Source organism: Talpa occidentalis, unplaced genomic scaffold (genome assembly GCF_014898055.3).
Source record: "Talpa occidentalis isolate TD23 unplaced genomic scaffold, MPIMG_talOcc4v2.1 talOcc4.6, whole genome shotgun sequence".
Taxonomy (NCBI): Eukaryota; Metazoa; Chordata; class Mammalia; order Eulipotyphla; family Talpidae; genus Talpa; species Talpa occidentalis.
In genome coordinates this window covers 47,296,936-47,311,632 of record NW_023604972.1, presented here as the reverse complement: position 1 = coordinate 47,311,632, position 14,697 = coordinate 47,296,936, and the positions used below count along the sequence as shown (strand labels likewise).

The following is a 14,697-nucleotide window of genomic DNA, read 5'->3' as shown; positions in this document are numbered from 1 at the left end:
AGTCATAGTCCTAGCTCTTATGAAGTTCTCAGTCTAGTGAACTAAATGGAACTAAATGTATATTTCATTTTAACAAGGAGGTACTTCACTAGTGTACAAATATTAGAAGAACAACGAGGAACAAACTCTGAGCCAGTGGGGGACGCTCATAGTGAAAGTGGAGCTTTCCAGACTCTACCCTCTTCTCCCCACCATCAAGATCTCAGATACTAAGCATTGTAACTCCCAGGGTACAGTGAACCTGACTTTATGAATGGGGGGCTGCTGGGAACTAGGGATGGAGCTGTGTGGGCTTATTAGGCTCAAAAGACAATGCACACGCAGTCCTGCGTCTTCTTATTTTTCTAGCTTTAGGTTACACTCTAGTCTCCTTTCAGATGGCATTATTTGTAATACAAATTTGTCTCTCCCTGTCTCTGTAACGGTCTCTCTCTTCTCCTAACTCACCTTATAATATAAACCTTTTATAATATAAACCTTTTTTTTTTTTTCTGTCTAGCTGCTTTTGGGTCTTGTCTTGTGTTCTTAAGTGTGCAAGGGAGGACTCAAAACCCAGGTCTCCCCCATTTCACCTGAGGTTGTCTTGTAACACAAACCCTATCAGTGAAGTGGAAGGGTTAAAGTAGTTAAATATTTTAGCTGTGATTTTATGATTCAGTGTTAAAAAATATCTCTTACAAGTTAGTTGTTTTTTTTTTTTTAAATACCACATTCCAAGATCTGTGCATCGAGCTTGGCATGAATGTGGTCTTTTAAGTTCCTGAAGAACACCACGAGCTCATGAACTAATGTAAAGATGTTATTGAACAGTACCTGATCACACAGCTGGCAAGAAGCACACCCAGAAGTGGGAAATCAGTCAGTTTGCCTCCAAACACAACGCTTTGACAACTGCAGGGCACCACTTCAAAATAAGAGTGAACTAAGATGGTTGATTAGGGATTTGGTGAAGAAGGAATCATAGCCCATAAGATAAAAAGTCATGGAACATTTTCAGGGTGAAACAGGTGTGTTATGGGAAAGATTGGGAGGAATCATTTTTAGATCACATCTGTTTAGAGAGTAAGTATAGATATGTACTATTACATTTCATAATTTATAGTTTTCTTATTAAAAAATAATTAAGAGAAGATCTGGAGCTGCAATGTGGTCGCTGGGAATCATAAAGCATGGTGTTTTGTCTATGTACACTTACTGCTGGCTGGCTGCAGTGGAAACCATTTAACAATCCTCACAGCCAGCAGCATGGTGTCCTGGAAAGAGCCTCATCTGGGAACCTGACTCTTGCCAGTGACTCTGCATGGCACTGAAAACTCATTTCCTTGAACTGGCATTCAGTGCTCTTATCTGTGAAGTGAGGATGGTGAGTGTAGTCCAATTTACAGCTTTGTAACTTTGTCCAAACAAGTAAAGCTCCATGATATATAATATGACTTCAGAAGCAGAAAGTGCAAATATGTTGATGGATCTTTTATCATTGTTTTCTGTTAGAAACACGTTTCATTTCTCTAACCATCACTATATCATATTCCTTTCTGTTCCTTTCCCTTTGGTTTCCTTTCCCTTCTCTCCCAAGTCATTTTTTTAGGTTTTAACTTAGAAGAAATCACATTGTTAGGAGAATTTTCAATGACACCCTTATTCAGGTGTTCTCCTACTGTGCTCCACAAAAATATTCTGGGTTTTCCTTAACTGAATTGGGAGGGTTGGATTAGCTAATGCATGTACAGTACTTGGAACTATGCTTGACACATAAAGGTACTGAATAACTTTTAGCTAATATCAGCATCACCATTATCATCATCATTATTAAATTTTTAACACTGCTTTACTAATCTCTTTGATTCTCTGGGTCACCTGCTAGGTGTTTACTTTGGGAGCCCAGAGACCACAACAGTCTGCTTAGTGTTGCATCACCAGCAGCTTAGCAAAGTCAATGACAAGAGTAGGTAAACATGCCTCAATTAGTTAATGTTAAATAACACATAGCAATTTACATAATTACATTTTTTTTAACTGTAATTACTTTCACTCATAGGACAAAGCAAGTTATTGCTTTAAATACTTAAATTCCAGTAGAATAAAATGAAACATGCAATTTTAAAAAACTTAATGTTATGAGGGTTTTAACAAAGTAATAAACTAAGTTTTATAGAGATATAGAAAAAGAAATAAATAATCTTGCCCTGGGGATGATGAACACAGCACTTAGATGGAATCTTGAAGAACTTGGGTAATTTAACCTAACAGAGATTTGAGAGAATTATTTCATACGGGGACAAAAATGGTATAAAAAATACAGGAAAACTATAGATTAGCTTTTGGGGGTGTAAGGAAGAAGTTATGGGACAATAGAGAGATGAAAGTGGAGAGATAGACCGAGTATAGACTTAATGTCTTACTTGTTATGTACATAGTGATATGACCCTTTCAAAGAGGTTTTCCTCGTAGTCACCACTGCGTAACACCGTGTGATCTGCAGGGGTTGTCTTATTGAAAAAACTAGGTAAACATTGACCCAAGTTTTAAATTGAAGTTATATTTTGACTTTCCCTTTAACATTTTCTCTCTCTTCCCTCCACCTGCTCTCCTGGAACACCTCTCAAATTCATACCATCATGTCCATTTTCTCTGTCACTACCTGAGCTATCAATAATATATTACTTGCCTGAACTCCTAATTATAATATATACTGCACACTGCTGCCAATTACTTCTGAAACACTGCACATTGATCTGACCCATTAAGCTTCTAGTCTAAGCTTACAATTTAATCTGCCAAAACATACTATTTATTTTACTTTTAAGATAACATTTTGTGTGTTGGTTCTGGCAGCACATATACTGAAAGTGGAGCAATACAGAGAAGATTAGCATGGCCCTGTGTGAGAAAGACATGCATTCATGGAGTGTAATAAAAGAGTAATATAGTACTACTACTACTAACAATAATAAACAATAATAGTACTTTATGATGAGAAAGTATATTAGTTATGCTCCACATGCTTTTTCTTTTTATACTGCTCTATTATTGAGAGGTTTATTATAAGATAGTAACCAGTGACTAAATTCTTACATAAGAATAAATACTTATTCTAGAGAATATTTTGTGAATAACACTTAAAAATTTAATCGAATAATATTCTTACAAACACACCTTATTATAAAAAACATTCTTAGACTCTAGGTAATCAATCAATATTCCTTCAATCTATTTATACAATCATTTCATTATTGTAGAAAGCTCTCTCTATATAGTTATATAAGCTCTCTCTATATAAATACATAAGTTTTTAGATGTCTAAGTTGGACATGAACTTTCTGATAAGATCCAAAATAACTATTATTTTATTAAAGTTCACAAAATTGTGATTTTTCTAATTCTATCTTTCCATCAATATCTAAGAGTGAGAATTCTTTTTAGAGAACTTGCCATCAGGAGCCAAGAATATTTGGTTATATTCAAAGTCAGTTCATAAAGGGAAAGCAAGATAAATTTTTATTCTTAGTTTTTTACTTTTAAATAAGGTGGTTAATGAGTTGAATTTTGTTTTGTTTTATTGGTCCTCACTCTTTCATATTATAGACTCATAGATTTTTATGAGTCCATATGATTTTTGCATAATGAATGTGTTCCAATAAATTATATTCATTATTCTTTTTGGTGCTCAAAATTTACTATCTTTGACTCTTGTGATCCTCTTCATTTTGGCCTCTATGGTCTTTTGACATGATTCATGTTTTTTATACCTTGCACTTTGGCCCCCCCAATATCATTTTCTGTATCCTGCTTTAGATCTTAAAAACAGTCATCAAGTATTCTTTATGGAACTATAATAAATACAGACCATGATCAAGCTAATGGAAAAGCTCATAACTATTAAATTATGATTGCTTTTTAGTGAACAACATTAGCAAATGAGGTGGTTCTTTTTTGGTCAGATTATACAGATATTTCCAATTCAACCTCAATTAGAGAGTTTTTAACTTATCTTCTTTGCTTTCATACCTATAGCTCTTTTTTTTCTTTTACAAAATAAACTTTTGTTCCTAACTAAATTAACATAATTGCTTTTTAAATTCTAGTCATCTATAAAACATAACTTGAGGCAGATTGCTTAAGATTTTATAAAAATATGCAAACTCAAAACAGGAAGAATTAGAGTAAAAGAGAATTCAGGGAAGGGGAGAGACTCAGTGGCATAGAAAACCTTCCCATCAGCTTTAGTAAAACATTGTGCTTTACTGGTCCAAATTTATATCAAGAATTATCTATGGCCTAAGACATTCAAGTGTCTTGCTTAAACCTTTCTAGGAAGCCACCAAAGACACCAAATCCCATATTAGGCCACCTAATATTTGTACCATCTGAATCCACAAGTAGTGAGAGCCGCTAGTATGTCCCTGGGTGTGGTTAGGGTAGCCTACTCATAGCTGGTGTGACTCCTACCATGGCAGACAAGACCAAACAATCACCCAGAAGAGCTGAAGACAGCCAGGCAGTGTTAGGAGTGAGGCAGTGGCAACAGCATCTGGGGCCTACTTCTAAGCAAGAATTCAGGGGTCAAAGAGTCTACTCTAGAACAACCATAAAGGTTTTGACCTGAACATTGAATTTAAATCCGTAAGTCTGACCATATAGCTTGAATGAGAGAAAACAATAATGAATGGAGAGAAAACAATAATATCACTCATTATTTTTAAGCTATCTGCAGAAGTTCATAAATTGGGTTCGACACAATTTCTAATTTGTGTTATCCTAATACACACAGACACACATATTTGAAAATAAATAATGTTGATATTATTTCTAACAATTAATTGGTGAAGAAAATGTAAACTTTTTTTTCAGAGAAATTCCAGCAACGATATAAATAAAGCACTGGCTGTAAAAATTAATTGCAATATGTATTTGTTCTGTGTGTTTATGCCGTTAACTAGAGATATAGTAGGTTCATTCATTTCAATTGGGTTCAGTTTTTAGTATTATCTATTTTTTATTTTGAGTATGAAAATTAAATGTGTTCCCAAGGTAAAAATTATGTAAGAGGACATAGTTATAGAGGTTCTGCTGTATAACTTAACTCTTCTCTTTATTCTGTATTATAATGTTGATTTACCCATCTAAAATTTTATTTTGTAAATAAACATCTATAGTTATATCTCACTAACACTTTACACAAAAGATTACTTATGATTAAAATCTTTTGTATCTTAAATTTTTTTTTACTTAATATAGCCAATCATTCGATGTCAGGCTATACTTAACTTCCTCATTTTTTTGGACATCTATCCTTTTGATATACTAGTCTACAATTAATTTTAAAGAAGACTCAGAGGCACTGTAGTTTCCAAGTTTTCATTCTCAAGTGCAATTACAATTTTGGACACCTCAGTTTGACTCATAACATAATTAAAGGAATACTATGGAGATGTGAAAATTGTATAAATGCTACAACCAGAATGTTTGCAAATTCTTTCTTCTTTTCCCAGGTCATCTTACCAGAACATCTAATCCAGCTATAAATCTTTTTATGGACTGAATGTCTGTGTCCCCCTAAAATTCAAGTATTGAAGTCCTAACACCGAATAGGACTTTGGGGAGGTAATTATGAGGATGAGGTCCTGAGAGTGAAATTGTCATGATGTGATTAGTGTCCTAAGAATAAGAAGAGACAGTAGAGCTCACTCTCTCTTCAACATATAAAAACATATAGTAAGAAGACAAACTTCTGCAAGCCTGAAAGAGTTACCTCCCCAAGAAATAATCAACCAGAACCTTGATCTTAGACTTTGCAGCCTCCAGAACTGTGAAGAATAAAGGTCTGTTGTTTAAGCCACCCAGAATGTGGTATTTTGTTACAGCATCTCAAGTTACTAAGATAAAACTTCAGCTTTATTCACCTACTGCCAGATCTAAATAATATAAATAACTTTAAGAACATATGGCCTTAGGAATTATGTGTATTTATTTTACATGATTTTTTTTTTTTTTAGCCAAAGCACCAACAGCTTTCTTTTGCCTCTTGTAGCAGATGAGAATGAGCTGTCTTCTTCAGAACAATCCAAGGGCAGCCATGTCATTTGTATAACTCGTATCGTCTTTGTCCTGAGAGTTTCTGCCAGGGGCTGGCTTGTCTTCCCACACATCCCTGGCTCTACTAGAATAAAGTGTTTAGGGGATGCAGTGTATTGCCATATTTGACAACACAAAGGATTATGATTATCTTTTCTTAATCAGGAAAAAATTGATTTTACCATAGTCTCAATACTCTAGTTATTTGTAAATATTATAAGATCACATACTTAAATTGTTAAGTAAAGGTCCATGGCTTCTTTACAAGATGAATGAACAATGTATTAATGATGCTCATCCTTTTCTTTCCATGGTGAAAATGTTCTCATGTTTGTTTAGCATTGATGAACAGATGATTTAATGACACAGATAATTTTGAGTTCATCATATTTTACCATTTTTTGTACAATTTTACTATTATTCAGATACTAGCCCTGTTAATCTAACATTATTACAGGACATCACCAAACATTTAATTTACTCAGAACTTTTCTTAATATTAAATAACTGTAAAGATTTTTGAAAATATTTCATAGAGAACCATGATGTTTCCAAGAGGAAACATTAATCTGAGCTTCCACCCACTCTCTCTGTTACTCTGTTACTATCCCAGCTCTTTCCCACAGACTAGGAAGTGAATCATCTGATTTGTCAGACAATGAGACAATCAGTGGACCAAGATGTCAAATGGGAAGTCTTACTGTGACTTAAAGATGGGACCTGTGCTCCACATCTGCTTCAGCACACTCTGCTCTCCTTGCAGATCAGTTCATCAGTTTAACTGTCTGTTCAGGTGCCTCTGCCTTAAGGCTAGATGGGTAAAGCACCTGATTAGTTGGAATAGATAACCAGAGACCAGCACCAGGGAACTATATAATGGAAACCATTTCCAGAGGCCTTTCTTCAAAGCAGACATATTGGGTAGGTGTCAAGAACTAAATTAACTTTATATTGAGTTAGTACTTTATATCCATTTAAAATATTCCTTCTGTCTTTAAAACTCATTAAAGAAAACTATGTTTGGAATTTGCATTTGAAAAAAATACTTCACCTTGTAAACCTATGCCATTCTCTACTGTTTTTGTGTTCATGGAACATCTTATTCCATTTGCATCATCACCATAGATCATCTATTAACTTTAGACTCTAGAGATTCACTGACTCACAGCAATGGAGATTCTGGACCTAGAAGGACTGAGTTCAGAATCCCAGATAACCAGCCAATCTGTGTGTCTCTGAGCACCAGCTCAACTTTGTTTGCCTTGGATATCTTGTCTATACAATGGCAATAAAAATTATATCAATGAAATAACACTATGTAAAATATTGTTCTTACAGTGCTATAACTACAACAATCCTAATCCTACATAGTAGAACTTCAAGACTATGATTATGTATACATATACATACACATTTCTATCTATCTATCTATCTATCTATCTATCTATCTATCTATCAATCATCTGAAACATTACCTGACATATGAATTGAAAATGCTGGTTTGACATTTTCATTGTATTGCTTTTATTATCTTTATAATTTATTCCACAGTATTGAAAGTTTCAAGAAAGCAGGTGGCTCTATGTCAGATACACTTAAAATATTTTAAAAATATATATACAAACATATACATATGTATGCACATATGAAATTTGATAATAATATAATGTAAGTAAAAGCAAATAAAAATATTTTCTGAATAAGGACTGAAGGCAAAATAGATATTCTTTGATTTGATTGGTGATGGTTTAAATTCAGATGCATTTAAAAATAGAAAGTGAAGCCCTGGAGACCATTTGCAGGGCTATGATTCCATAATACAAAGGAAATGTTCCTAATTTTGAGATTAATGCATGCATATTTTTTGTTAAGATATACATAGAGTAAGAAAGTTAGGTAGACATATATATTGTAATTCAGATTTGCCTACTTACAGATGGTAACATTCTGTGCAATAATAATGCTCTCAAAACCATTTGCAAATTTGTCCAGCAACAACTCTGCCTTTAATGATGAAGTTTCCACAGTGGCAGATGGCAGAGTGAGCAGTGAAGGATGCTGCCGACCCACCAGGGTTATGTCTGTCACTAAAGCGATCTGGCTCCAAAAGCCAAAGTCTGTTGAGGTCACACTGGCTATTGCTCCATTGGAATAACTTGATTGATCACATTTGTGGTTATTCCATAAATGATGACCTTATAGAATGGGTCTTGGCAGTTTTCTCCTGCTGTAGAAAAGTAATATAGAGAAGCACACAGAGTCTGTAGTGTATGGACATATTATAGAAACAAAAGGGCAATTTAAGAAATTAAAAAAAAAAATACATACAGTGATGTTGCTGTTCCTTCCTTGTATCTGAATGGTTAGGTTATCTACAGAAATAGCAATAATACTAATTTTAATATCCACATCATATTTAAGAAGAGAAAAGGAAACCAGCAGAAAAGAAAATATATTATTTAATGAATAAAAAATGGCAATTATTGTTCTAATGAGATCGTATAAATGGAGATTGTTATTCTCTGAGCACCTAAAATTGTCATATAGTACAGATAAAAGAAAATTAATAAATAAACTTCAGTGTTCAAATGAACTGTCACTATCCTTGAATCCTTGAAGAAATCATATACTATTTCATAGGAAATTTAACATAATATAATTTATAAATATATTGTATTAAAATTGCCAAGATCCACTTCTAGTGTGATATTGTTGGATTCATTTATCATAGAATGAGTGTATATTTAAAAATTAAATTTAGTATCAGAACATGTCTGAAGCCCTGAAACAAAGTGTAACCGTCCCTATTTATACAATATATTAAATAATAACATAGTAACATTGTGCAGAAATATCAATTGTCTCATGTCAATGAGTAAATTAAGAAGCATAGCTCTTGTGAGTAGACTTGCTCATTAATAATAATAATTATAGTTATCATTTATAATTATTCCTCTATTCAGAAACTTCTAAGTACTTCATCTATAGTAACTCTCTTTAATTCTTATGACAACCATAAGATTTATTTACAGTTTCCTTAAGGAACCAAGCCAGTGGTATGCTGACCTAGCGAAAATTGCTTGTGAAATTTCCAGGCAATTTGCAACTTATTGTTAAACACAGTCATTATCATAAATTAAATTATATAAAATTATAATTATATCAATTCTATTAAAAATAGAAAACAATACTCAAAATCATCACATCTTAATCATTTTTATCACATTTCTTTTTTTTAAGATTTATTTATTTATTTATACAAGCACTGGGTACAGTCAGAAGCGTGGGAGGGTGAGAGAATTCACCAGAGCATGAGTGGAGAACAGAACAGGCAGACTGACAAAATACACTGCTGAGGGGAGCAGTGTGCGGCAGGAGACATCTGCACGCCATGTTGGACCCCTCGCCTGGTGGCCAGGGATCAAACCTGCGCTGCAGAGGCTGCCGTCACTGCAGAGGCTACTGGCAGCTTCACAGCCCAGCTCTCAACCGCTGTGCCACCAGGGAGGCCCTAGCACATTTCGTTATTATCTGTGTTCTTAAGGTTTTCTACATATATATTTGTATGGAGTTAATCTATTTAAAACAACTTAGTTATTTTAGTCTTCCCAACTCCTTGTTGGCTTGAAATCAACATTAAAGGGGATATTTACACCATGGAGTTGGCAGCAAGGGCAAATAGCTTTCGTCATATGGGGAAATGTTGATGAATTGGTTTTGGTTACCTGAAGTGCCACGATAATAACAATTCTGAGAACTTTTCTAGGTTCCACAGTGAAGAATTCCATGACACATTGGTAATATATGCTGTGGACATAAAAAGTAGGGGCAAATGATGAGCAGAGGGAAAGGTATTTGACAAGACAGCAGTGGGTAGTGTGAAATGCCCAACATGAACAATACAGCTCTGTCATTATGACTGTTCTTTCAGCTCCCCTTACATTTAGGAGCTGTATCTAGAAAGCTAAAAAATGATAAAAATATAGAATTTTTTTATTTTTAACATTAACCAAAGATAACACATAGATGAGATCTCTGTGGTAATGGGCTAATCCTTCCAACTATATGGGGTTACATGAATAATTTTTTTTAAAAGATTTATTCATTCATGCACACAAGACTGGGGTACAGGCCAGAGGTGTGAGGGGTGAGAGGATTTACCAGAGACAGAGTGGGGAACAGAACTGGTAGACTGACTGAAACACACTTCTAAGGGGAGCAGCGGATGAGTCAGGAGAGGTCTGCTATGCCATGTGGGTAGCTCCCTGGCCAGGGATCGAACTCACGCTGCAGTGGCTGCTAATAACTTCGTAGGTTGTGAGTTAATCCCTTGCGCCACCAGGAAGGCCCACATACGAATAATCTTATGGGAATTATGAGACTACCTTTCAGAAGGACAAATCTCCCTATGCAGCCATACAAAGAGCAGCCACCTTATAAATAAAAAAATAAGTCCTTAAATTATTAGAATTAAATATTTAACTATTCAAAAGCACATAATAATATTTCCCCATTTCTTTAAATTGAGGTAACATTGGTTAACAATACCATATGATTCAGAAGTATAGAATGACACCTCTTCATGTGTATGTCACCACACTGCACACACCACCAGCACACCCATAGTCCTCCATCATCGTTCACTAGGCCCCTCCAAACTTTATCTCCACCTTCCCACTCCTGCTCTGGTAGCCTTAATTCTACAGACAGACTTTTTTAGGGTTTGTTATTGGTTTAGTTTTGGCTGACCCTTTGTTTTCTTTCACTATGTCCCACATGCAAGTGAAACCATCCAATATTTTTTTTTCCACTCCTGATATTTTGCTTAGCTTCATCCTCTCCAGTTCTCTCCATGTTGTCACAAATGGTAAGAGTTCATTTCTTTTCTTTTTCTTTTTTCCTTTTTTTTTTGTATAATTGGGTAGAATTCCATTGTGTGCGTATGCTACATCTCATAACCCACTAATCTGCTCTTGGGCACTTGGGTTGTTTCCATAACTTGGCTATTGTAAAAAGTGCTGCAATTAACATAGGAGTGCTTACAGCTCTTTGAATTAGTGTTCTTACATTCTAAAGGTAGATCCCGAGGAGTAAAGTTGCTAGATCATATAGCAGATCTATTTTTAATATTTTGAGAAAACTCCATACTGTTTTCCTGAGATGATAGACCAGTCTACATCATCAACAGTGTACAAGTGTTCATTTTTCTCCATGTCCTCACCAACATCTGATCTTTTTTGATATGGGCCATTTTCACAGGTGTGGCATGGCATTTTGTTATGTTTTTGATTTGCATTTCCCTGAAGATAATTATGATGAACATTTTTTCATATGCCTGCTGGCCATCTGTATGTCTTCTTTGGAAAAGTTCTTTTTAGCTCATCTGTCCACCCTCTTTTTTGATTGGTTTGTTTTCTTTTTGTTGAGTTGTGTTATAAGAGTTCTTTGTGTCCCACACAGGTGTATAATGTGCAAATATTTTCTCCCATTCATTAGGGTGTCTTTTTATTTTAATGGTAGTTTCTTTTGCTTTAAAGAAGCTTTGTAGTTTGTTATAGTTTCATTTGTTTATATTCTTTTTCGTTTTTCTTGGTGTTGGAGACAAATCCACAAAGACGTCCTTGAAGACAATGCCGTGGACTATTTTCCCTATGATTTCTTCTATGTCTTACATTGAAGTATTTAAACTATTTTGGGTCAATTTTTATGTAATATGTGAGATAGTGGTCTAGTTTCATTCTTTTACATGTAACTCTCCAGCTTTTTTTCAGCACCTCTTATTGAAGGAACTTTTCTTTTTTTCAATGTATACTTTTGGCTCCTTTGTCATAGATTAACCTTACAAATAAGTATGGGCTGATTTCTGGAATCTTGATATTATTCCATTGGTCTGGATGTCTATCTTTATTCCGGTAACATAGTCTTCTGATTACTATGCTTTTGTAGTGTAGTTTGAAGTCTGCTTGTGTGATGTCACTAATCTGCTTCTTTTGGTCAGAATTGCTTTGTCTATTCAGGGGTCTTTGTAGTTCTATATAAATTCCAGTAATATGTGTTCTATTTCTTTGAAGAATGTCATTGAAACCTTGATGGGGATTTTATTGATTCTATACATTTCTTTGGGTGCGATGGACATTTTCATGATGTTGATTCTTCTGATCCATGAGTATTTCCATTTCCTTATGCTTTCTTCTTTTTCTTTTAACAATGTATTACAGTTTTCACTACACAGGTCCTTTACCTCCTATGTTAAAAATTTACTCAAAGGTATTTAATCTTTTGGGTGTAATGGTAATGGGGATTTTTTTCTTGATTTTTCTTCTAGCTTATTGTTTGCACATAGAAACACAACTGATTTTTGTAAATGTTTGTACCTTCCATTTCACTATACTGATTTATTGTTTTAATTAGTTTTTAGTGGAGTCTTCAGGGTTTTAAAATATATGTTATCACATATTTGAAAATTGTGAGGTTCTACTTCTTTTCCAATTTGGATGTCATTTATATAGTTTCTTGCATAATTGCTCTAGGAAAGAATTCAAATACTGTGTTGAATAGTAATGGAGATAGTGAATATCCTTGTCATATACTAGATATTATCATTAAAATTTACAATTTTTCACCATTGAGTATGATGTTAGCTGTGGGTTTACCATATATGATCTTTATTATGTGAGTTATAGCTATCTATCTTCAATTTTTGAAGATTTTTTAAAATCATAAATAGATGTTGAATCTTACCAAATGCTTCCTCTACATTTATTAATATGATAAGATTTTTCATCTTTCCTTTTGTCAATACATATATTTTAATTTTTATTTATTTATTTATTTATTTATTTTTAAAGATTTATTTATTTGTTTATACAAGAACCAGGGTACAGGCCAGATGTGCCAGAGGGTGAGAGGATTCATCAGAGACAGAGTGGGGAACAGAACAGGCAGACTGGCAAAATACACTGCTGAGGGGAACAGCCGGCACAACAGGAGAGGTCTGCCGCACTATGTGGGACCCTCGCCGGCTGGCAGGAAGCGAACCTGTGCTGCAGAGGCTGCTGACAGCTTCACAGTGTGGCGCTCAACCGCCTGCGCCACCAGGGGAGGCCCAAATACATATATTTTTAAAATTCAGAATATGTAGTCCCTTTGCCCTGCCTTTCCAAGTAACCTATATTATTCCTGTCATTTAACATATGTATATTGAATACCAACCATATGCTAAGTAGAGCTATAGGTGCTAGGATACACTAATGAGCACAATAGCGAAGTTCCTGCTTTTCAGGAACTTAAGTTTTAGCTAAGATGCAGTAAACCAATAAATTAATAATGAAATAATATGCAACATGGTATTAAGAGTCAAGAGAAAAAATAAAGCTGGGTAAAGAGCTAGGGAGTGATTTTTGGAAGAAGAATTATTTAATATTTTAAATTGTTTGGGAGGAAAGGTCTTCTTGATGAAATGACTTTTTCACAGAAAATGAGTCATACTGAAACTAGGAGGGAGAGTATGGCAGGTAGAAGGAGCAGCAAGCAGAAAGATCCTGAGATGCCCTGGCTTGGCATGTTCAAACCATAAGAAAATGACTAAAACAGAAAATATGGAGAGAAAATTTGCTTAGGACACCCATATTCAAATTATGGTGGTAGGACCTCCCTGGTGGTGCAGGTGGTTGAGCACCACACTGTGAAGCTGTCCACAGCCTCTGCAGCGTGGGTTCGATCCCAGCAAGCCCGGCAAGAATCCCACATGGTGCAGCAGAACTGTCTCGCCCGCTGCTCCCCTCAGCAATGTATTTCAGTCAATCTGCCTGGCTCTGTTCCCCATTCTATCTCTGTTGAGTTCTCTCACCCTCCCGCGCATCTGGCCTGTACCCTGGTTCATCTATAAAAATAAATAAATCTTTAAAAAAAATAAAATAAATTATGTTGGTATTAACTGGTCTCCTTATAAAATGAAAAGGCAAAAAAACTTAAGGAGCTCTTTGCTCCCCTCAGACTTGTCTACTGTGTGTGTCATGAAGTCTGAAACAGCAAAGCAAGACTGGCCAGCCAGGGTTGTTGTCTGGCACTTCATTGGCACATAATTATAGCTGTATTTTAGTTACATTCCTACAATTTAAATATTTTTACAATTTTAGACAATAATCCTGAATGATTATACATTTTGTGAATGAGACCTTATGCTTCAATTATACGTGGCAGAAAAATTATAATGTCAATGTGAAAAAGCTTTATCTTGGACAGGTTTAAAACTGTTCACTTAGATTGATATTTGAGGTAATTTATAGTTTATTTGAATAGTCTTAGAAATGTTTTCCAAATCTCACTGGTTATCTCAAGTCTAACTCTCCCTGTGACTTGCAAAACACCGAGTAAAGTATCTTCAGTTGACCATCCATGACTGATGTGTCATTGTCCTAATTCATGAGAGCTTTTAGTTTTAAAGCAAGAATTACAAACTCACTGATATGATTCAATTTCTTTTTTCAGTCACCTCATTACTTTATAACTCAAGTCTCAGTGTCCTTTGAAAAACATTATATGTGGGGCCTTTTCTTACTAAGGAAAAAGAAGATTCTGAAAATACAGAAATTTGCATTATTCTCTGTTGAATATTTGCTT

At 34.7% G+C, this 14,697-nt stretch overlaps 1 non-coding gene across 1 annotated transcript; it reads left to right on the top strand.

Moving 5' to 3' along the window:
• The first annotated feature begins 2,819 nt into the window (after window positions 1-2,819).
• LOC119261498 (U6 spliceosomal RNA) lies at window positions 2,820-2,926 on the top strand. Its single transcript, XR_005129038.1, has one exon. It is a non-coding gene; the product is annotated as a U6 spliceosomal RNA (small nuclear RNA).
• Window positions 2,927-14,697: the final 11,771 nt, after the last annotated feature.